The sequence below is a fragment of the Jaculus jaculus genome, chromosome 1 (genome assembly GCF_020740685.1).
Source record: "Jaculus jaculus isolate mJacJac1 chromosome 1, mJacJac1.mat.Y.cur, whole genome shotgun sequence".
In the NCBI taxonomy this organism is placed as follows: domain Eukaryota; kingdom Metazoa; phylum Chordata; class Mammalia; order Rodentia; family Dipodidae; genus Jaculus; species Jaculus jaculus.
Window position 1 is genome coordinate 99,457,420 of NC_059102.1, and position 26,003 is coordinate 99,483,422.

General features: G+C 37.8%; 1 pseudogene; it reads left to right on the plus strand.

Annotated features, from left to right (window-relative positions):
* Positions 1–23,178: 23,178 nt before the first annotated feature.
* LOC101596030 lies at positions 23,179–24,983 on the plus strand (annotated as a pseudogene).
* The last annotated feature ends 1,020 nt before the right edge of the window (positions 24,984–26,003 follow it).

The window sequence follows — 26,003 nt, forward strand, 5'->3', positions numbered from 1 at the left end:
TATTATGTTAAGATATGTACCAACCATGCCAATTCTCTCCAATGTTTTGTTCATGAAGTGATGTATCTTGTCAAAGGCCTTTTCTACATCTATTCAAATGATCATGTGGTTTTGTTGTTTAACCTTGTTTTTTGTGGTGTATTACATTGACAGATTTCCATATGTTGAACCACCCTTGTGTTCCTGGGATGAATCCCACTTGGTCAAGGTGGATAATGATTTTGATGTGTTGTTGGATTCGGTTTGTGAGGATTTTGTTCAGGATCTTTGCATCTAAGTTCATCAGGGAAATAGGCTGGTAGTTTTCTTTTCTTGTGGCATCTCTGCCTGGTTTTGGAATTAGGGTGATACTAGCTTCATAAAAGGAGTTGCGGAAGAGGGGGCGGAAAGAATGTCAGAGCTACATGTTGGGTCATGATATGCAGAGACATTTATCATACCAATAACTGTGGGCTAACTCCACAATGTACGACCCATATACCTCAACAAGGAGGGGCCAATGGGGGGGTAGGTCTCAGATGAGCCTAATAATGGTACCAAACTGCCTGTATTTGCAGAACAGAAAACTAATTTAAAAAAAAGTAAAAAAAAAAAAAAAGAATAGAAAAAATAAAAAAACACTCAGTCAAGAATAGAGAATAGTAAAAAAAGAAATAATAACCTAGGGCCTGGAGAGATTGCTCAGTGGTTAAGGCACTTGCCTGAAAAGCCTAAAGACCTGGGTCCAATTCCCCAGTACCCACACAAAAAAAAGCCAGATACATAAAGTGGCACATGTGTCTGGAGTTTATTTGTCGTGTCTAGAGGGCCTGGTGTACTCATTCTCTCTCTCTCTCTCTCTCTCTCTCCCCCTCTTTGTCAAACAAATAAATTTAAAAAATATATATTGTTATTGCAGTGTTATCAGAAAAAAAAATAGCCAATTCATTCTACCCTGACTTGATACCTAATTCCCATCACCTTGGGTAGAACCCCCATGTAAACTAAAGCAACCAATTCTTCTGTCTGTGTGATGATTAGTACACACCCTGAGGGTGTGAGAACCTTTAGTTCCAGTTAACAAGCTGGTTACCCACTGGGATTCCTCCCAGCTTTTTAATCTGGGTACTTTACTTTCCATAAATAAATTTTGTTTAACTTTTTCTACTACATTGTCTACACCTGTCAATATTTTTGTTGGTTTTAAGAAAACTGACTCAATACAGCCACTGTTTCAGCGAGGTCTAATGATCATTGAATGTTTGGCACTCTTACCCCTAAGCCAAGCCCACTCAGACCAGTCCAAGGCTCCATGGCTCTAAATACCTTTGACAATATAAATCATCATGTCCTCTAATACACTGGGAACATATTTCATAAGTTGACTTTTTGGATTTATTATGTAGTACAATTATGCGTATCCTTTGGATTTGTTGGTAAAATTATTGTTTTAAGATTCATCAAGGCCCCCTTGAGACTACATAGTGAATTCCAGGTCAGCCTGGGCTAAATTGATAACCTACCTCAAAAAAAAAAAAAATGATTCACAAGTGGACTTGGACTAATGTGAGTTATTCCCTTTACTGGAACAGATCGTCTTTTTTTTTTTTTCTTTTTAATGTCTGTGTATAAACAGTCACCTATGTCCTGCACATAGCAAGAAATCAGCTGAAGGCATAGTAATGGAAGCTACCATGAAAAGCCACATCATTTTCCTATTGGAGAAATAGTGGCAATGTTCTCTTTTTTACCAGGTTTCCTTTTGTCAGAAATCTCTATACTAATGTTTCAGCTCTATTAGCTATAGTTCCTTCCACAAGTTAATCAACAGTTTGTGAGTCTAGTTTTCTTAAGAATAGCATTTAAAAGTCATTTTAACTCATCTTGAATTTAATAAATAGAAAAATAATAATAAGTATATCTTTGGGGGAAATTCAACTATTTGTTTCCTAGCCCAACATGGTGGTGTATACCTTTCATCCCAGCACTTGGGAGGCAGAGGTAGGTGGATTGCCTTGAGTTTGAGGACACCCTGAGATTACATAGTGAATTCCAGTTCATCCTGGGCTATAGTGAGACTCAAACTAGAAAAACAAACAAAAAAAAAAGTTTTCTTTACATTCATAAATGGAAGTTCTCTACCACTGGAGAAATTTCCATATGAGAGATGAAAAAAGAATCTAAAGTTTCACAACCATTAACCCAGCAACTTATAAAATCTTTGATTATATGGTCCATGAACCATCTACTGTACAAAGACACTTCCTCTCTTTATTGTTTGACCTTCACACAGCATCACCATCCACCCTGTATGAATTTCTTACTGAATTTAGATGACTGAATATTTCATTTAATACAGATATTTGGAGTTGTTACACATATCATACCTTAGCTTCTTACTACTTCTCATACATATTATATGTATTTCTTCAAGAATAGTAAATTCTCTTTATTTAGAACACCCAAAGGATTAAAGTAACTTGGGATTTAGGACAAGGGACTTATTAATATGTTTTTCACTATACAACCATATTCATTTAGGAATAAACAAACTTGACACATACTTAAGATCTTATAGGTTTCCAAAACACTCACTTCTATTCCCCTTCCTCAGTACTACCTTTTAAAAATCATCAGCTTTACATTGACTCCACCTTTTATCACCATCTTGGGGAGTTGCAATGTTAACTTACTGCTACTGCTTAATTTTTACAAAATACCTGAAGTAACAGCTATTGGTCAACATGAGGTAAGCTTTGAGTCTTGTCAAATAGACAAACATGGTGATGGAATTTCCTAGGCACATAATGAATAAGAATGAAGCTCAAAAGTGTTTTGGCTTTTCTGTCTGTCTCCTATATTCCTGTAGGTTTTCATCTTTGTAGACGCATGGTTTTCAAATCTATGATAGAACATAGGGAAAGGGATGAAAATAGGACAGATTCATACTGCCTCAAAACACAAAAGTGAACGCACTCATCTTTTAGGTAAGTGTTCCCAGATTACTACAAATTTGCTTGATTTCTTATTTTCTTAATGAATTATTTATGAAAATATTTTCCAATGACCTCACTGGGGAATAGAATTTAGTAAGTCTTTCTTTCACTATTTATTCCCTGATACAACTCTACTATATGATTAAACAAATTTATTATCAGTTATATTTCTTCCTTCTTTTTTATGCTGCATGTGTGCATGTGCTCATGGAGACTAGAGGAAAACCACAGGTGTCATTCCTTAGAGGCCATCTACCTTTGTTGAGACAGATTATCTTATTGTCTTGGAGGTTGTAAAGTAGGCTACATAGATTGTTGAGTGAGTACCAGGGTCCTGTTTCTGTACTACAAACATATTCCATGTCTGTATTATTTTTGTTGTTTCTGGAGATTAAACTCATTGCCTCAGGTTTGTGTGGGAAGCACTTTGGTGATTGAACTGCAGCTCCTGTGTCCTTTTCATTAGCACAAATTTTGACTTCTTATCTCATTGTGCAAATGTCTTCCATGTGCACCTTACCCATAATTATTTTCTGTCTCTCTCTTCTTCCATTTTAAAACTGATAATGTATATTTTCTATAATGTCCATGAATTTATCATAATGAAACTGACCTTTAAGGTTCCTATTCTACCCATCAGCACTTCTTAACATTTTGCATTAATATAGGCATTTATTTTTTCTCCTGTGATTATTTTAATCCCGGTCTCACTCCTCAGAATACCATTTGGATGCACTGTACTCTTTCTTAAGACTTTTTCCCCCTTGAATTGTTTTGAATTCAAAATGACATTTTCTATGAACTTTGCTCCACTTTCCTTGGAAATCACCATGGGGAATTCTCTGCCATTATTTTTTTCTATTTCTTCCTACTCAAATACCTAACTTTCTAGAATGTACTTTTGTCATTTTTACTCAGCTTTTCAAGTGGGGGCAATTCCCTGAAAACTTTAAAATCAAAAGTAGAGTATAAATCAATTTAAATTCACATTTGATGTCCCAACAGCCTTTCACCTACTATGGTTCCTTTGTCAGAGGAACATATTTCCACCTATTTTAGTGTTCAAGTATTCAGTGTGGCTCTGGACAAATTTCTATACCCAATAAAATTAGTCATCTGGTTAATAGTATCTCTTTTTCTGACTTTTATTTTTGTTTGCTAATATGTTTTGAAAACGTGCAGAATGTTTAACTCAAGGGACATTTAACATGGTTTACAGTTTCTCCTTACCCAGGAATTCTCATATAGACCTAGGTAGTTGAGTAGTGGAAACTCAACATCATGCCTTCTTACCTACTCACCAACAATATTTACATAAGTTCTTTTCAGTTACATTTATATATAAACAATTGAATTACTATTTAAATCCTTAGGAGGTATGTATCCTCTCTCCATAGTTATTTGAGATTTTTTTATAAGGTACATGGCACAAACAAATAATACATTATGATTTAGTATGGCAACTTTTTGCCTATGGGTTTAAAAGTTATATGATTTGCCCTCCTACCCTTCCATCCCTCCATCAGTCCTTCTCTCCCTCCCTCCCTTTCTCTCTCCCTCCATTCATGCTTTCCTCCCTCCACTACTACCTTGCACTCTTTTACATTTATTTTGTGCTAAATAATGACAGGCTTAGGGAAGTGATGTCAGTACTGATTTAATTATAAGATTTACTTTAAACTTAAAAAAAAACATGGACAGTGTCTTTCTCTACATAAATATGCTGTATTTTAACAAATTCATTTTGATAGCATTACCTGGAACTATTGAAATATCCATTATCACTCTTCATTTCTCATACTCTCATTCTTCAACTTATTTCATATACAATGGCACCTCACTGAAATAAAACTTATTAAAATGACCAGATTTCCTACATGTATATAGAAATGCATACTTATACCATCATTTGGCATTAACAATGTGTGATTTTATCTTTTTCTTGAAATACTCTTGGCTAGACTATAGCAGAGTATGTTTTCAACTTTCCTATATACTTCAATAATAGCGTTTCATTTCTTTGTATTTTCATATTTGTTTTTATTTGGAAAACTAAATGATTCAGACTTAAGTCCTCTCTTCCTCCTAGTATAAGCATTTTTCTCAGCCAATTTAAGCCTTATTTTTAAAATGTGTTTTTAAAATATTACAGAAGGAATTTATGTCCAAATTTCAAACTTCATTATAGTTTCTAACTCACTGAACTTTAGCAACTTATTTATCCCCAAATACCATAGGTTCAGCATTTTACAATAAACTGTTATTGTCTCATAGAAGGAAAATGTTAATGCTACAGCTGTATCCAATTGAAGCAGTTCCTCTGTGAAGAATACACATTTAGAAGCTAGTATTAAATCTACAGCCTCAAAGTATTGTACATACTCCTTTGTTTCATGACATCGTAGGTCCTCAATACTGTTTTCAGTAATGCCTTTGTATTTTTTAAATAAAAAAGAGATAGCAAATGTAAAAAAAAAAAAAAAAGCTGCATGAGTATATGCTTATGTTTAAGCATCCTGTTTTGACAAATTGCTACTGAATTTCAGCAGATTTCTGTATATATTGAGAAATCACAAATGCTATTTATTTGTCTTCTATAATGAAAAAGCATTTTCTGGGGCTGGAGAGATGGCTTAGCGGTTAAGCGCTTGCCTGTGAAGCCTAAGAACCCCGGTTCAAGGCTTGGTTCCCCAGGTCCCACGTTAGCCAGATGCACAAGGGGGCGCACGCGTCTGGAGTTCGTTTGCAGTGGCTGGAAGCCCTGGCTCGCCCATTCTCTCTCTCTCCCTCTATCTGTCTTTCTCTCTGTCTGTCACTCTCAAATAAATAAATAAATAAATAAATAAATAAAATGAACAACAAAAAAAAAGCATTTTCTGAATGTTCAATTTTCCTTTCATTGCTAGAGCAAATCTTTATCATTACATGATTTTTCTAATCTTAAAGATGGAATGCATTGGTATTTACTTATATTTATGTGTTAATGACTGATGCCAGTGGACTGGATTGTAATATATATTATATATAATTATATATAATATTTATTATCTTATTTAAGTATCAAGATGATTCTGCTCTCATAAAAGGAATGCAGATATTGGGGAGATGGCTTAGCCGTCAAGGCAGCTGCTTGCAAAGCCTGAGGACCCAGGTTGATTCTCCGATACCCATGTAAAGCAGAGGCACATGGTGGCAAGTCTGTCTGGAATTCATTTGCAGTGGTTAAAGGCTCCGGTGTGTCTATTCTCTCCCTGCTCCCCACTCTTTCTCTCAATTAAATAAATAAAAATAAAACAAAATAAAGGAATCCAGGAAACTTTGTGCTGTTATGGTTTCTGGAACTCCTTGTGTACTATTATGATAATTATTTTGTCTGTGTGATTTTTATTAATATACATTTATTATAAAAAGTGATAGGATTCAAAGTATATGTACTTTAGCCATATTCACACCTTATTACTTTATTCCAAAATATTTAGTATAATCCACCAATCTACTCTTCTGAGTTCTAGCTGCCTCTAGCAACAGCCTACAGGGAAATAAAGCTGAAGTGTTTAGTTAAAACATTAGGGGCTGGAGAGATGGTTTAGTGGTTAAGCACTTGCCATTGAAGCCTAAGGACCCAGTGTGTCTGGTGTCACCACCACTTTGATCTTACTGAAACGTTAACTTCCTCCACACCCAGGTGCTCATTGATATTTTTATTGAACAACCAGATCCAGTAAGATGATAAAAATAATACATTTGGTGAACAAGGGCAAGGAAATTTCGACATGGATAGTGTTTTAGCATTTGTTAAAGTAAGGGATTTAGGTCTCTGATGTGGTGTACTCTACTATATACTTTTGTACACTTGTATTCTTTTTTTAACTTTATTTTATTTAAATTAAATTAAATTAATTTTACTTTTTCTCAATTTTTAAAACATTTTCCATGATTATAAAAATATCCCATGGTAATACCCTCCCTCCTCCCCTTTTCCCCATCAGAACTCCATTCTCCATCATATCTCCTCCCCATCTCAGTAAGTCTCTCTAATTTTGATGTCATGTTTTCTGTGTATTTATTTTGTATCCTGCTATGTGGCTATCAGTGCTTATCAGCTCTAACAGTTTGCTAGTAGAGTCTTTAGGGTCCTTTATATATAGAATCATTTCATCTGCAAAGAATGATAACTTGATCACTTCCTTTCCAATTTGTATCCCTTTTATGTGTGTCTCTTGCCTTATTGCTATGGCTAAGACTTCCAGTACTATACTAAATAAAAGAGGGGACAGTGGAAACCCTTTTCCTGTTCCTGATTTTAGTGGAAAAGCTTCCAGTTTTTTTCTCATTTAGTAATATGTTGGCTGTAGGCTTGTCATAAATAGCCTTTATTATATTGAGATATGTTCCTTCTATTCCCAGTCTCTGTAGAACTTTTATCATGAAGGGATGTTAGATTTTGTCAAATGCTTTCTCTGAGTCTAATAGATGATCATGTGATTTTTGTCCTTCAATCCATTTATATAATGTATTACATTTATCGATTTGCTTGTATTGAACCATCCCTGCATCTCTGGGATCAAGCCTACTTGATCAGGGTGAATGATCTTTCTGATATATTCTTGTATTCTATTTGCCAATATTTTGTTGAGAATTTTTGCATCTATGTTCATGAGGGAGATTGGTCTGTAATTTTCTTTTTTATTTTTTGTTGTTTGGGTATCAGGGTGATGATGGCTTCATAGAAGGAGTTTGGTAGAATTCTTTCTTTTTCTATTTTATGGAAAAGCTTAAGAAGCATGGTGTTAGCTCTTCCCTGAAGGTCTGTTAAGATTCAGCAGTACATCCATCTGGTCCTGGGCTTGTTTTAGTTGGGAGATTTTTGATAACTGTTCAGATCTCCATGCTTGTTATAGGTCTATTTAAGTGATTAATCTCAGTTTGATTTAATTTAGGTAGGTCATATTAATCAAGGAAATCATCCATTCCTTTCAGATTTTCATACTTTATGGAATATATGTTTTTATAGTATATCCCTATGATATTTTGAATTTCTCTGGCATCTGTTGTAATGTTACCTTTTTCATCTCTAATTTTATTAATTTGTGTCTCTTCTCCCTTTCTTTGGTCAGATTTGCTAAGGGTTTATGAATCTTGTTTCTCCTTTCAAAGAACCAACTCTTGTTTCATTGATTCTTTGTATTTTTTTTTTTTTTAGTTTCTATTTCATTAATTTCTGCCCTAATCTTTATTATTTCTTCCCTTCTGCTGATTTTGGGTTTGCCTTGTTCTTCTTTATCCAAGACTTTAATGGAAGCATTAGGTCATTTACATGTGTCCTGTCTAATTTCTTGATATAGGCAATTAAAGCTATAAATTTACCTCTTAGGACTGCCTTCATTGTGTCCCAGATATTTTGGTATGTTGTGTTCTCATTATCACTTGACTTTATAATTTCTTTTATTTCCCTCTTGATTTCTTCATTGACCCATTCATCATTTAGTAATGTGTTCTTTAATTTCCATGATTTTGTGTATGTTCTATAGCCTTTCTTGCTATTGATAAGTAGTTTGATTCCATTGCAGTCAGACAGAATGCAAGGAATTATGTCAATTTTCCTGTATTTGTTAAGATTTGCTTTGTGTACTAATATATGGTCTATTTTAGAGAATGTTCCATGTGCTGCTGAAAAGAATGTATATTCTGCAGCATTCAGATGAAATGTCCTATATTTATCTGTTAGGTCCATTCCTTCTATGACCTCATTTATTCCAGATGCCTCTCTGTTTATTCTTTCCTGGAATGACCCGTGAATTGATGAGAGTGGGGTGTTGAAGTCACCCACTACCCCTGTGTTTGGTGTTATCTGTGACCTTAGTTCTAATAGCATTTATTTGATGAATTTGGGGGCGCCCATGTTAGGTGCATGTATGTTTAGGATTGTAATGTCCTCCTGTTGGAGGGTGCCTTTAATCAATATAAAGTGGCCTTCCTTATATTTCTTTACCAGTGTTGGGCTGAAGTCTACCTTGTCAGATATTAAGATAGCAAGTCCTACTTGTTTTCTAGGTCTGTTTGCTTGAAATACCGTTTTCTAACCTTTTGCCCTAAAATAGTATCCCTCCTTTGTAGAAAGGTGGGTTTCTTGGAGGCAACAATTAGAAGTATCCTGATTTTTAACCCAGTCAGCAAACCTATGTCTTTTGGTTTGGGGCATTAAGGCCCGTGATATTACGAGTTATTATTGAAAGGTGTATATTCATTTTTGCCATTTTTTTTTGTAGTTCTTCTGGTTTTACCTTTGCTCTGTTGTGTTAACTAGTATGTGAGTATTGTGTGTTTTTTCCTGGTTCCTTATATGTGTGCTTTTCTTTTTCTTCAGCATGAAGGATTCTTTCAAGTATTTTCTGCAGAGCTGGTTTTGTCTGCAAATAGTCCTTTAGCCAGCTTTTGTCATTCAATGTCTTTATTTCTACATCTATTTGAATGGATAGCTTTGCAGGATAAAATAATCTTGGTTGACAGTTGTTATCTTTCAGAACTTGGAATAAATCACTCCATGCCCTTCTGGCTTTTAAAGTTTGTGTTGAGTAATCTGCTGTAATCTTTATAGGCTTGCCTTTGTAGGTAACTTGATTTTTCTCTCTGCTTTCAATCTTTTTTCTTTTGTCTGTATGTTTGGTAGTTGATTATAATATGGCGAGGAGTGGAGTGGTTCTTTACATATTTTTCTGGCTGGTGTTCTAAAGGATTCCTGTATGTGCACTGACATCTCTTTAACAATTTGGGGGACGTTTTCTTCTATTATTTTGTTGAAGATGCCAACTATTCCTTTGGAGTGAAGTTCTTCTCCTTCTACTATGCTCTGTATTCTTATGTTTGATCTTTTCATAGTGTCTCAAATATCTTGAAATTCCTACTCACACTTTTCAAGTTTGCCTTTCTTTTTATTGGACTGTATTAGATCTGCCACCTGGTGTTCTAGCTTTGATATTCTGTCCTCTCCTTCATCCATTCTGCTAGTGAGATTTTCTATAGTGCTTTTTTTTTTTTTTTTTTTTTTTTTTTTAGTTTCATTAGCTGTATTCTTTATTGCTAGTAACTCTAACTGGTTTTTCTTTATTATTTCTATTTCCTTATTTATGTCTAGCATTGACTTCTTTATTTCATTAAATTGGCATCCTGTGTTGTCTTTGCTTCCTTTGATTTCTTCTTTGAGTTCTTTTGACATAATTATATTTATTCTTTTGAAATCTTTCTCGGGCATTTTCTCTAATTTATTCTCACTGGAGATCATTTTTTATGCATTTATACTTTTTGGTGGATTTCTGTTGTCTTGATTTTTGGTGTTTCTTGTGTTATGATGTATGTATTTTTGTATCTTGGATTATTTAATATTGGATTTTCCAGTTACCTGGGTATTATGAGCTGTATAAATTAATCTGATGTTATATATCCTTAGGGTAGGAGATTAAGGCACTATGTTTGGCTCTGAAGACTCTAAGAGAATCTGAAAAGGTGACTCTAGGTGTTGGGTGGGCCTGCTATGAGTGTATTCAAGTAGGCTAAGTGTAACAAAATACAGGCCAATTCTAAAATTTAACTAAACAATGTACACTTATAATGTAAAACAGAACAAAGTATCCAGGAGTAGGTATTATGACAACTAGATTCTCTTTTTGTCCCTTAGGCTGTGTGGTGCCTCACCCACTTCCTTAATCCTGACAACAAGGTGGTTATGATTTCTGGTCTGTAGAGGGTTCCAAGTCAGCTTGTGACCAGGCGAGGCCCTCCTCTTATGTATAACAGAAGAGTAAACAAAGCCACTGTAATTCAAGAAGCAACAAATATCAAGCCCAAAATACAGTTTATTTAAGAAAATTTGACCATCCATCTGATTTAACTTATAATTTATCCTGATATGGAAGGTGCAGTTGGCACTTCTGGTTAGGCATATATACCAGGTTTATTAGGCAGGTACTGACCTGGTGTAATCCAAGTTACCTTTCCGGATGATTTTGGTCTTAGCTGTGCTCTTGACTGGGTCCCTCTATGGTGCTCTGTCAGTTCAAGTAGGTGTGGCCGGATTCTTGGGCTGCTGCTGTGTTCCCGAGGGCTGGGCACTGGCGGTGGGGAAGGGGAGGGAGCCGATGCTGCTCTAGTTCACCCGCTCTTCCATGTGTCCTTCTACCTTGCGATCTGCTCCTCCTTGTTACTGCCATTCTCCTTTCATGTTTCTTGAGTTTGCTGAGAGCTCCTGTGTGAGAAAATCCCCTCTTCTGGGTTTTCCTGAGGCTCAAGGCAAGCATGGCAGCTGCCTGGCCGCTGCAGTCTTGCATGCTGATCCAGCCTGCCAGAGCAGCTTTTGCTGGCCTATGCAGGCTCTGGATGCTCTGGATCTGTCCTACTTCTCTGCTGCTGTTTCATTTTTCTATACACCTCACTTTTTAGTAAAAGTGGGTATTTTGCTGATTTTTTTTTTTTTTCTTTTTTGGCTTTTTCCCCTCTAGACTGCTTTGGTGTGGTACCTATGCCACCATCTTAACTGGAAGTCCTATACCTGTATTCTTTAATAACAAATGTAATCAAATTAGGCCCATTTATTGTCTAAAGCAGATTTGAGGGCCCCTAGTTACTGAGCTATTGTCTTTAATGGTACTGTGCTCACTTTTTACACATATATACTAACTCTAGTGTAGAGCTCAACCAGGGTATTGAGAGAATTGGGCAAACTATAACTTACGATAAGTCTGCATCTCTAAATATTTGGAATATTGGTCATCTTTGCTGTTCAGTGTGCTTAAAATAAGGCAGAGAAAACATAATCACATTTAAGTTAGTGGATTACAGATTTTTAAAAGTTACTTTAGGACAAGTTATAAGTAAGAAGTTTAGGATTTCACAGAAATAATCTTAGAAAAGTTGTTTGTGTAGTCTAAAAGAAATTAATTTGTATTTTGAGTTAGTGGCAACAGATTTAGTCCATACTGTCCTTGAATATTTATCCTTTTCCAAATTGCCAACATTACATGTGTTTACCACTCATTCATGTTAATATAATACCTACTGCCTGTAGGTAAAGATTATATGCACTTTATGCTATATGATTTCTATTTTGTCAAAATCTTTCTTCCCTTGGGCTGGAGAGATGGCTTTGCAGTTAAGTGCTTGCCTGCGAAGACTAAGGACCCCGGTTTGAGGCTCAATTCCCCAGGACCCATGTTAGTCAGATGCACAAGGAGGTATATGCATCTGGAGTTCATTTGCAGTGGCTGGAGACCCTGGTGCACCCATTCTCTCTCTCTCTCTCTCTCTCTCTCTCTCTCTCTCTCTCTCTATCTATCTATCTATCTATCTCAGTATGTCACTCTCAAATAAATAAATAAAAATAACAACAAAAAGAAATTTAAAAATATTCTTTCTTCCCTTTCTCATACTAGCCCTTTCTCATATTACCTTTCTCTGAGATATATAAAAACTTTATTGCTATTTTTTTTTCCTGACAAAATCCCATATGACTTTTATAAATGTTCCTGAACCTTAAATGTGTAGTGACAGAATCAGTGACTCAGGAAGACCTGTCTAAAATTAAATATATTCATTTTCCTTCCATGACCCATAAAGTAGTATGGTAAAGCAGGATGTTAGTAAATAACACAGTATATTTAGTGACCATCTCTTAAAAAAAGTCATTCCTTTTACTTTGCCAAAGGTGTTCAGATGTGTATATATTTCCATCTACTTAGAAAGTAAGAGAATTACTTGAAATCAGCAGTTATGTACTAGCCTGGGCAATATAGTGAGGCCTCATATAAACACAACCAAACAAGACAACTACAGAATAGGGTTAATATCCTGTGCTAGTTATGTTCTCCTGGCTGGACAAAAACTCCCAAACAGAAACTGCTTTTGAAAGTAATTGGTTTATTTCAGCTTAGAATTTTAAAAAAGTTTCCATATAGTGGAGAATAGCCATCCCAGGAAAAGACACCCAGGCATCACATTTTCATATCAGTAGGGAAGAACCAGAAAGAAAAAGCTAAGAGTGCAAACAGGGCTTGGCTATGGAGCCCCCTAGACCTTGTGCAGTGAGATGCTCCCTTCAGCAAGCCTCCTGCTCCCACAGACTCAGCAACTTTCCAAAACAGCACTATCAACTGGGTATTAACGATTTAAACATATGATTCTGTGGGGGACATAATATTTAACTTTTATGTAGTAATTTTGTGCCTAGGCATCTATTCACATTTAACTAGTTATTGTGTTTAACTTGTAGACTTGTAGCTCTACCCAGGTTTAAAATATACAAATTTATTTAAAAATATAAGGAAGGTTGAACTTCTCAAATTTCTGTCTTCTTATTATCTATCGAATTATCCACTTTAGATGGTTTTTATGAGCATCCAGATTTTATAAGCATACAGAGGCAATGTCTATGTTCAAAATGTCCCAACTTGTGGGTCTAACAATTTTCTCCCTCTTCCACAAAATTCTCTGAGCCATGCTGAGAGCATTTTAAGTCTGCTTCAGTGATGGGCACTTAGGAGCATTGAGATGTCTGACTTAGTAGGTATTGAGTGTCCTCCATATCTTTTTCCATCATCCTTGTGCTGATATCAGCTTAACTAAGAGAGCAGCATTTTTGCTCATTTGCCCAATTCCTATGTGGTTTTAGCTGGGGCCCAGGTGGAGTGCGCTGGGTCATTTATCTCCTCAAGTCCAGTTCCCATCTTAAAAAAAAAAGCAGTTTCTCCAATGGAGAGTGAAGTCAGTTTAAATGGAATACTCATTATTAATTTGGAGAGAATTATAAGGGTTCAGACACTTTTATAGTCAAAGGTTAGTGGGAGCTTGACAATGGAAAGCAGAATCTTTTTCTTGATAGGATTCTGACTTGTTTTCTACTTCCGGATATGGTTTCCTTTCCACTGAGTGGATCTGTTAGACAATCCAAAAGCAGTTGGTCACCCACCATGTTTGGCTGACACTACTGCACTTGTGTGAGCATCATGCCAGGTTGTTGGCTTCTGAGTCGCTTAGACTTTGAGTTGCTTGGACAGATGTTGGCCACTTTTCCCTGGTAGCTCATGTAGTGTCTTCCAGCACTAGATGGGCTAATTATCTGTGGACTGGCTTGCCTCTGAATTCAAATCAGGTCTTTCCATGGTCTGTGCCAACAGCAACTGGTGTCTTCAGCAGTAGGGTCTTACCATTAACCTCTAGTGGGTAATCAAGTGCTCTGACAGAAGTCTGTCTTATTTGCTTTGGGTAATCTAGTAGGTCTCTCTGATTAACAGTTCATTGTGTATGTAGACCACATCCTGGTACAGTGAATTACAGGCCAACACTAAGGGAAAAGAAAAAAGAAAAAGTCAGAAAAGTAGAGAAACAGGAGAAATTTGAGGTGAGGTTTAGTCTCACTCTCTCCAAGTCCCTTAAATTCAGATGCTCCCTCTTTGGTTTGCTTGAGGATTCCACCTTTTAGTCTGATTTCCAGGATATAGGGTTCTATGATACCAGTTCAATTTTGATTCAGATTTTGTGTTCCCCAACTTCTCCCTTCTTCCAAGCCCTACCCTCACTGTTGTCTAAGATTCAAAGTGCTATTGAGTTATGTCGGCAATTTGGGCTAATCCAGGTTAGGAATTGCGGATGAGTGAGATCACACAATTGTCTTTCTGTGATTTTGTGAGTTCACATAAAATGATCTGTTCCAAGTTCAACCATTTTTCTACGAATTTCAATGTGTCATTTTTTCTTACTGCTGAGTAGAATTCAATCATGTATATATGCCACATATTGGTTATCCATTCATCCAATGATTGGCACCTGGGTTGATTCAGTTTTTAGCTATTATGAATTGAGTAGCTATAAACATAGTTGAGCAAGTATTTCTAAACTGAGACGTGGAGCTTTTAGGGTAAATGCCCAGTAAGGGAATAACAGGCTATGCTGCTAACTGTATATTCATCCTTTACAGGAGCCTCCAAATTGATTTCTACAGTGGTTGTACCAGTTTACATTCCCACCAAGAGAGAATGAGGGTTCTTATTTCTCCACAGCCCCACCAACATTTGTTTTCATTTGATATTTTAATGTTTGCTATCCTTACTGGGGTAAGGTGGAATCTCATAGGTACTTTAATTTTAATTTCACTGATGATTAGAGATGTTGAACATTTCCTTTTTTTTATTATTTATTTATTTATTTATTTATCTGAGAGCAACAGACAGAGAGATAAAGAGGCAGAGAGAAAGAGAGAGAATGGGAGCACCAGGTCTTCCAGCCACTGCAAATGAACTCCAGACATGTGTGTCTCCTTGTGTATCTGGTTAACGTGGGTCCGGGGAAATAGAGCCCTAAACTGGGGTCCTTAGGCTTCATAGGCAAGTACTTAATCACTAAGCTATCTCTCCAGCCCAATTTTCTTAAGTGTGTGTTAGCCATTTGTAATTCTTCCTCTGAGAACTCCTTATTTAGTTCTCTACCCCACTTATGGAGTGGTTTGTTTGATTCTTTTTGTTTGTTTGTTTGTTTTGTTTTGTTTTCTGAGGTAGGGTCTCACTTTAGCCAAGGCTGACCCAGAATTCACTAGGGTCTCAGTGTGGACTCTAACTCACAGCAATCCTCCTACTTCTGCCTCCTAAGTGCTGGGATTAAGGTGTGTGGCACCACACTTGGCATGTTTGATTATCTATGGTTGAGTTTTTTGAGATCTTTGTAGATTGTAGCTATTAGGCTTCTACATTGTTATAGCAGACAAAGATTTTCTCCTATTCAGTGGGTCATTATTGGCTCTGCTTATGGTATGTTTGTCTGTACAAAAGCTTTTTGCTTCATGAGATCCCATTGGTTGAGTGTTTGTTCAGCTTGTTTATTAAATACATTTTTTTTTTCTGTCTCTTTCTTTCTTTTTCTTTTTTTGATTTTCAAGGTGAGGTCTTGCTCTATGCCAGGCTGACCTGGAACTCACTATAAGGTTTCAGGGTGGCCTCTAACTCATGGTGATGCTCCTACCTTACCTTTGCTTTCCAAGTGCTGGGATTAAAGCCATGAGCTACCATTCCTGGCTAATTAATAAAATAACTTTTTTTTTTTTTTTTTTTTTTTTTTTTTACTTTTGCTGACTATTTGTGACAAACCAAATTTAAACTTCAAGTAAAGAAAAGTTGGTTTATGACCTTGGTAGATAAGTACAGAAACATTTGTTGACATTGAAAAGTTTGAATATAAATCTATAATAACTTTTATGACCATTTTTAAAAATTTCAATTGAGAGCAATTTAAATACTGCTAGAAATCTAATAAAACAATGAGGAATGTTTTGTTGGCATTCATAAATTTGGATTTGTTTATAATTCATAACCTAATGAATTTAATAATACTACTTATATAAAACAAGTGTTAATGAGTTTATTTCATGGTTTTTTAGACTGGTGTGCTTCAATTTCTAATCTTTCTCTGTACAAATTTATAGCCTAATTTCATAAAAATGGGGACAAATATTAATGAAGATTATGTTAAATAACAAAGTTTAATGAAATAAATACATTTTTCTTTTTGAGTTGCATTAAGTTTGATAATTAGAACTGTAAGACTATGTAAAGAACTATGAGGGAGTTAGGTACCTTTGTTAGCCTGTTTAGAGAAAGGCTTACAACAAAGAATTTTCAAGTCACAGAGTAGATTTGCTCCAGCAACAGAACTGTAATTCTATCTGTTCCAGTTTCATCCATTCAATTCTGCCCTTCTCTTACCCAGGTGTGTGTGTGTGTGTGTGTGTCTGTGTGTGTGTGTGTGTGTTTGTGTGTGTGTCATTGTGTGTGTGTGTTTGTGTCTGAGTGTGTTTGTGTGTGTGTGTTTGTGTGTGTGTGTTTGTGTCTGTGTGTGTGTGTTTGTGTGTGTGTCTGTGTGTCTGTGTGTGTGTCTGTGTGTGTGTGTTTGTGTGTGTGTGTTTGTGTCTGTGTGTGTGTGTTTGTGTGTGTCTGTGTGTCTGTGTGTGTGTCTGTGTGTGTGTCTGTGTGTGTGTGTCTGTGTGTGTGTGTCTGTGTGTGTGTGTCTGTGTGTGTGTTTGTGTGTGTGTGTGTTTGTGTGTGTGTGTTTGTGTGTGTGTGTCTGTGTGTGTGTGTCTGTGTGTGTGTCTGTGTGTGTGTGTCTGTGTGTGTGTGTGTGTGTGTGTGTTTGTGTGTGTGTTTGTGTGTGTGTGTGTTTGTGTGTGTTTGCGTGTGTGTTGTGTGTGTGTGTGTGTGTGTGTGCATACCCTTTCTCTGAACCAAGGCCAACTGTCTCTCCCACTGTACTCAGGTGTGTCAACCTCTTCCAGATACAAGAACTTGACCTCAAATAAATAGAGATTTAAGGCAGGTTCCACTTCTCTAATACTTTTCAAGCTACTTGGCTGTTCATTACTCTTTGCCTGAAGCTTGGGGGTGGGGAGGAAATACACTGGTAAGACCATGTCCTTTCCACTCTATCAGTCAGATTCACAGAGTGGTAAAAAATATTATTTTTTACTATTTTATATGGCCTTTTATTTATTTATTTATTTTTAGCACAACACTTTTTAGAATCTCTTCTCATGTTCTTTTCCCAGGCCCATACTCCAATCCTACATGGGTGTCATACCACAAGAATGCATCCACTTCCCTTTCTCTGGTTCATGGGCTCATTCCCCTGACTCCCCTGAATAAATATAATAGTTTATAAAAGATCCTTCTTAGTTTGTTCAATTATAATTCTTAATTAAACACAAATAAAAACTGAGGATTTGTAGTTTAATGACATTGTCTGAACCGCTAAAGCCCCATTACAGCTGGGAGCTGTCCTGTCAGTGAGTAAAGCACTTGCTGCACAAAACTGATTTCCTGAGTTTACATCTCCAGACTCCACACAAAGCTAGATGTGTAGTGCAAGTTTCCAGAATTCCACTGCTCCTGTGAAAAGAAGAGAAGTGGAGACAAGAAATCTGAAGCTTGCAGGCAAAAACCTGGATAACAGTGAAAAACTATAGAGATGTTGTCTCTAAATAAGATGGAAGAGAGCAGACAGTTGAAGTTGTCCTCTGACCTCTACACATGCACTATGACAGGCACATGCCTGCATTCACAGACATACATCACACCACCCACACAGCACACACACACACACACACACACACACACACACACGTATATATATCATGTAAATATATATATATATAATATGAATAGATATATTAGATAGATACACATTATTTAAATATATAGATAATAGACCTGATATATAGATTGAATGATAGATAGATAGATAGATAGATAGATAGATAGATAGATAGATAGATAGATAGATAGTAGATAGATAGGTAGATGGATAGATAGATGATAGATGTTAGATAGATGATGCATGATAGATAGTATTATGCTTGGGCTAGGCAGCACTGTTCTACACAAGGTAGACCTATAAAAACATTTCATATGTTTATATTTCAGACAAAGTGATTCTGAATGAAAGAGTACAATTACTGTCTTTCTGCATTTTTATTCAGTTTCATCTTTAATTATACATGAGTTCATTTTTTAATATATTTTTATTATTTTTTATTAATTAGTTTTGTACTCAGTGAATACAATCAAGTTAGTACCATTGTTAGGCTTGTCCATGTCCTAACCCCTCCCCCTGGCCCCTCCTTGTTGAGGTATATGGGTCATACATTGTGGAGTGAGCCCACAGTTATGGGTAGAAGAAATGTCTCTGAGTATCATTACCCAACTTGTAGCTCTGACATTCTTTCTGCCCCCTCTTCCACAAAATTTCCCTGAGACATTTTGGGATGAATTTTGTTCTGCTTCAGTGATGAGGTGTTGAGAGCCTCTGGGTCTCTGGATATATTATTTGGAAGGAGTTGGTTTTTCTCTGTGTTGATCTCCTTAACTCTTGTGCTGGTACCTGGTTCACTAAAAGAGCAGCACTCTTGCTTGTTTCGACAATTATTCTTAGTTTCAGCTGGGACCCTTTTGAGGTATGATGGATTGGTTCTCTCCTTAGGATCTGTGTGTATCTGAAAAAGATAAGTAGATTCTCCAACAGAGAGTAAAGTTAGCACCAGACAAATGGGATAAACCTTATTTTTTAATAGAGAATTTAATAGGTGTAGGCTCTCTTGTAGCCCACGATGGGTGGTAGCTTGATAATCGAGAGTGGGCTCATGTTTGGATATGGTTTTGACTTGTTTCCCAGATACAGCTATGGGTCCCATTGCACTGAGTGGATCAGTTAGCCAAATCAAGAGCAGCTGGTTTCCCACCATGGCTGGGCACCACTATTGCACTTGTGTGGGCATCCCAACAGGTTATTTACTGCTAAGTAAGTTAGACCACAAATTGCTTGAACAGATATTGGTCATTTTCCTCCAGTTGCCCATGTAACACCTTCTGGCACTAGACAAGCTGAGTGTCTGGGGGATTGATTCTCTTCCAGCTTCCAGCCATGTCACTCCATGTTATGTGTCAACCAGATATGGTGTCTTCATCAGAAGGGTTTTACCACTAACTTTTGGTGGGTCATCAAGTACACTGACAGAAATCTGTTTTTCTTTTAGGAAACTGTAGGTCTCTCTGATCCAAAGCTCATTGTGAATGATAGACACATGCTGGTACTGGGAGTTACAAGTCAGTGCCCACTAAGAGAGGGAAGATAATTAATATAAAAGAGTTAGAGAGAAGAGAGAGAGAGAGAGAGAGAGAGAGAGAGAGAGAGAGAGAGAGAGAGAGAGGCTGTAGAAGATTAAAGTCAGTCTTCATTGTACCCTCTCCAGTGCCTTGTGTCTCAGGTGTTCCCTTTAAGGGCCTGGTGAAGGTTCAACCATTTGGTCTGCCTATTAGGATGTAGAATTTTATGGTACCATTGTTGTTTAGGTCTAGATTTGTGTCTCCTACCCCATCCACTTCCCTCCCCACCCACCCTATTGTCTAGTCCTTGAGATGCTTGCTGGGTATGTTGGCATCGTGGGTAGATTTAGGTTAGGTGCTGTAGATGAGTGATACTATGTGGTGGTTATCTTTCTGTGATTAGGTAAGTTTACTGAGCATTATCTATTCCAGGTTCAACCATTTTTATTCAAATTTCATTGTGTCATTTTTTTTTCTTATTGCCTTGTAGAATTTTATTGTGTAGATATGCCATATTTTAGTTATCCATTCTTCTAGTGATTGACATCTGGGTTGATTCCAGCTCTTATCTAATATAACTGAGCTGCTATAAACATGGTTGAACAAATCTCTCTGGACTGAGGTTTAAAGGTGATAGGGTTCATGTCCAGTAGGGGAATAACAGCCTGTTGGTAACTCTATAGTGGGCTTTTTTAGGAGTCTACATATTGCTTTCCAAAGTGGTTGTGCCATTTACATTAACACCAACAGTGGATTAGGGTTCCTAATTTTCCACATCCTCACCAACATTTATTTTCATTTTATTTTTTGATGTTTACTATCCTTACTGGGGTAAGGTGAGATCTCATAGTTGTTTTAATTTGCATTTTCCTGATGATTAGGGATGATGAATATTTTCTTAAGTGTGTGTTTGCCATTTGTGTTTCTTCCTCTGTGAACTGCCTGTCCAGCTCTTTGCCCCATGAACTTAGATGCAAAGATCCTGAACAAAGTCCTCGCAAACCGAATCCAACAACACTTCAAAAGCATTATCTACCTTGACCAAGTGAGGTTCATCCCAGGGATGCAGGGGTGTTTCAACATATGGAAATCTGTCAATGTAATATACCACATCAACAATGTTAAACACACACAAAAAAAACACATGGTCATTTCGATAGATGCAGGAAAGGCCTGTGACAAAATACAACATCACTTCATGATCAAAACATTGGAGAGAATTGGCATGTTTGGTTCATATCTTAACATAATAAAAGCATATACAAATCTCCTAAGGCCCAAATAATACTTAATGGAGAGAGACTGGAGGAATTCCCATTGAGATCAGGCACAAGACAGGGTTATTCACTCTCACCTCTGCTCTCCAATATAGTACTGAAAGTCCTAAATCAAGCAAAAAGTCAGGAGAAAGAAATAAAAGGGATACAATTTGGAAAGTAAGAAATAAAAGGGATATAATTTGGAAATGGAAAGGAAGAAGTTAAGTTAGCTCTATTTGCTGATGACATGATTACATACATAAGAAGCCCGGCAGCCCCTTTCAGCCAGGAACTTCGAAATGCTTTTTTTTAAAAAAAAAGAAAAAAAAAATATATATATTTTCTTTTTTTTTCATCAACATCTTCCATGATTATAAAAAATATCCCATGGTAATACCCTCCCTCCCCCATTTTCCCCTTTGAAACTCCATTCTCCATCATATCCCTTCTCCCTCTCAATCAGTCTCTCAGGTGGTGAGTGTCCACTTACTTTCATTACCCTTGCAAAGGAAGAACAATAACATTCAATAATGCCATAATTCTGTATTCACAAATTAATATCATCATATGGGAAAAATTAAAACTCTGTAAAGAAAAATAAGTAACTAGCAACTAATATTTCATCTTAGAATATCTCGTCTTGATTTATAAAACCAGACACTTAAAATGAAAGAAAATTCAAGCTTCTTAAAATACAGAAAATATCTGTTAATAGCTTCAAGTGGAATATATTTTTTTAAACCTGTGAAATCTTTCACATAGCAGAAATTATACTTTCTCTCTTTGTTTGTATAAATAGATATACAACCTAGCTTCTTTGCTAAGAGAGAAACTGTCCTGTGACTACTAATTTTAAAGTATATTCATTAGAATTATTATATTATTAGATTTGTTTTATGATAGAGATACTATTAAAGGTTTCTTGGTATTCAAAATAAAACCACGCAGACCTACCCTCAAGAAACTCATAAAATAGCAAACAAGTTATATAAAAAAGAAATAATGATAATGCAAAGTAATAGATAATACAATGTCATAATGAAGAATTCTATAAATTTAAAATTTAAACATTTAAGTTATAGGGAATTTTAAGTCCGTGGAATCCATGAAAAATGAGGAAATCTATCCAGAAAAATCCATGAAATCTTGATTTATGAGTTGGTGGCAACTGAGCTACAAAGTATTCACTAGTGTGACCAGAGCTTCATTTCAAGAAGACATTGTCAAAAGATGATATTAGCTATCATGTTCATCATATATTAATTTCTAGTGTGTTGGAGCCCTTTAAGTAAATTCTGGCTTATTTAACCAAGTGATATTTTGACATATTCTTCATAACATATTCTTAATTTTATTTATAGTCTTATGAATTTACTTTTGAATAATAAAATAACCTTAAATATCTGGAATAAATCTCATTTATTTTATTAAAGCAGAATTCAATTTCTAATATTAAGTTTATGAGTTTTAGATTTACTCATTTTAACATTCTTTTGCATCCAATGTCCTCAGATCTACCTTCATAATCTTTCTGGTCTCATAAATGTATTTTCTTTTGTATTTTTTCCTTCTTTCAGTGCATGTAGCTCCTCTGTGTGAACAGTCATAATTACAAATTCAAGGCTGTAAGTTTGCTTACACTTACATTTTTCTTTATCAGTTTCTGAAAATATTAAGAAATATTTTTCAGCCCTAAAATGTTAATATTCTGTGATGGCTTATTAAGTATAAGTTGAACTTGAATCTTCATTTTTCTTCTTGGGAGTAAAATTTCTATTTTCATGTTTTAAAATATTCTGACTAAAGAATATCAGTTTTACTATTGTCTTCAAATTCAACTTCATCACATTGAGTTTTGTTATTTTGCTTTCTCGCTTATTATAACTCATATAGTTGCAAAACACATAACCAGAAGCAGCTTATGGAAAGACAGGGTTTGTTTCACTTTACAATTAAGTTTCACCATGGCAGGGGCACCATGGCAAAAGCAAATAGTCAGGCATCGCATCCCCACACATTCGCAGAAAGGAGAGAGAGAGACGTGACACGGAAGCCTCATTCTAGTGCCTCCTCTCCCCCCAGCTAGCTCTCATCTCTCACTGTCTCTCCCAGCTAGCAATGAAGTATGAGGTTTGATCACAGACACATGAAAAGATAGGGGACATTTCACGTTCAAACCACCAGGACACGTAGATACTTACCTTTCACTTTGGTTTGGTTTGATTTTGGTATGTTTAACTGCTCTTACTGAGATGAGAGCATGAATGATAGTGAAATTTATCTTTTTGCACATGTATATGTGTAGAGCGCAGCGCCCACTTATGCCAACCAGAGGACGTCCACATCTGTGATGGGTCTGAGGCCGAGAACACTGCCACACTGGCCCTGCTGAAACAGCAGGGTCTTATCCGAAAACTCTCCAAGTATGATAACTGCTGGCTAGCCCGCACAGACCCCAAGGACGTGGCACGGGTAGAAAGTAAGATGGTGATTGTAACTCCGTTCCAGCAAGACACAGTGCCCCTCCTGGCTGGTGGGGCCCGTGGGCAGCTGGGCAATTGGATGTCCCCAGCTGAGTTCCAGCAAGCTATGGACGAGAGATTTCCGGGCTGCATGCAGGGCCGCACCATGTATGTGCTTCCATTCAGCATGGGTCCTGTGTGCTCCCCAATGTCCCGTATCGGGGTGCGGCTCACAAATTCAGTTTACGTGGTGGCAAGCATGCACATTATGACCCGACTAGGGATGCCTCTCCTTCAGGCCCTGGGAGATGGTGACTTTATCAAATGCCTTCACTCTGTTGGCAAACCCCTGACTGAGCAAGGGGATCCGGTGAGCCAGTGGCCATGCAACCAAGAAAAAACCCTGACTGGCCATGTGCCAGACCTACGGGTGATCTCTCCTTTGGCAGCGGCTATGGTGGTAATTCCTTGCTGGGCAAGAAGTGCTTTGCTCTGCATATCGCCTCTCGCCTGGCCAGGGATGAGGGCTGGCTGGCGGAGCACATGCTGACCCTGGGCATCACCAGCCCTGCAGGGAAAAAGCACTTTGTGGCAGCTGCCTGTGGGGCCATAATGCGGCCCTCTCTGCCAGGCTGGAAAGTGGAGTGTGGGGGGGAATGACATCGCTTGGATGAGGTTTGACAGTGAAGGTCAACTCCCGGCCATCAACCCTGAAAACGGCTTCTTTGGGGTGACCCCTGGCACCTCTGCCATCACTAATCCAAATAGCATGGCCACCATCCAGAGTAATACTCTTTTTACCAACGCGGCTGAAACCAGTGATGGAGGCCTATACTGGCAGGCATTGACCAGCCTCTTCCACCTGGTACCACCGTAACCTCCTGGCTGGGCAAACCCTGGAAACCTGGTGACAAGGAACCCTGTGCACATCCCAACTCTCGCTTTTGTGTTCCGGCTCACCAGTGTCCCATCATGGACCCAGCCTGGGAAGCCCCAGAGGGTGTCCCTACTGATGCCATAAACTTTGGGGGCCGTAGATCCAAAGGGGTACCCCTGGTGTTTGAGGCTTTCAACTGGCGTCACGGGGTGTTTCTGGGTAGCGCCATGCGCTCCGAGTCCACTGCAGCAGCTGCACACAAAGGAAAGATCATTATGCATGACCCAGTTGCCACGCGGCCCTTTTTAGGTTACCACTTTGGGCACTGGCTGAGCATGGAGGGACTAGAGGGAGCACGGCTACCCCGCATCTTCCATGTCAGCTGGCTCCGACGTGATGAGGCAGTCCACTTCCTATGGCCAGGCTTTGGGGAGAACGCTCGCGTGCTAGACTGGATCTGCCGGCGATTACAGGGGGAAGACAGTGCCCAAGAGACACCCATCGGGCTGGTGCCAAAGGAAGGAGCCCTGGATCTTAGTGGCCTTGGAGCCATAGACACCTCTCAGCTGTTTTCACGCCCCAAGGATTTCTGGGAGCAGGAGGTTCGTGACATTCGGAGCTACCTGACAGAGCAGGTCAACCAGGATCTGCCCGAAGAGGTGTTGGCTAGGCTAGAGGCCCTGGAGGGAGGGACGTGTGCGCAGAATGTGACCCGAGGCTCCAGACTAGCAAGAACCCAACACTCTTGTATGGGATTTGGGAACCCCAGGTTTACATAAAATATGAGCAATTTAAGCCAGGCATGGTGGCCCACACCTTTAATCCCAGCAATTGGGAGGCAGAGATAGGAGGATCTCCATGAGTTTGAGGCTACCCTGAGACTACATAGTGAATTCTAGGTCAGCCTAAGCTGCAGTGAAACCCTACCTCAAAAAAAAAAATTAATTAATTAATTAAAAAAAAAAAAAGCTGGGAGTAGTGGCGCACACCTTTAATCCCAGCACTCGGGAGGCAGAGGTAGGATGATTGCCTGAGTTCGAAGCCACTCTGAGACTCCATAGTGAATTCCAGGTCAGCTTGGGCTAGAGTGAGACCCTACCTCGGAAAAAAAAAAAAAAAAAAAAAAAAGCAACTTGATATTAACTAGCACATAAGACCAGGCCACAAACCTTCCCTCACACTGTCCAGTAAGAGATGCTCATTGGTCTTATGCAACATTTGTGCTGTTTTCATTTCCCACCTGTCCTCACGGGCTTCCCTCTAATATCAGGAACCACTGGATGAAGGCATTACTTTTTCTACTGGGTAGTCTTTAAAAAGATGGGAGCAGGCTGGAGAAATGGTTTAGCTGTTAAGGTGTTTGCCTGCAAAGCCAAAGAACTTCGATTCGACTCCCCAGGACCCATGTAAGCCCTATGCACAAGGACACGCATGTGTCTGGAGTTTGTTTGCAGTGGCTGGAGGTCCTGGTATGCCCACCCTCTCTCTGTCTCTCTGCCTCTCTGTCTCTCACTCTCTCAAACTAATTAATTAAAAAAATATATTTTTTTTTTAAAAAGTAGAAGATCGGAGCTTCAGGGATGGAGAGATGGCTTAGTGGTTAAAGAGCTTGTCTGTGACGCTTAAGGACCCAGGTTCGATTCCCCAGTACTCACATAGCCAGATATGCAAGGGGGAGCATGTGTCTGGAGTTTGTTTTTAATAGTTGGAGGCCCTGGCATGCCCATTCTCTATTGGCCTCCTCCACCCCCACCCAACAAATAAATAAAATAAAATAAATACTATGAAAGTAAGTAGAA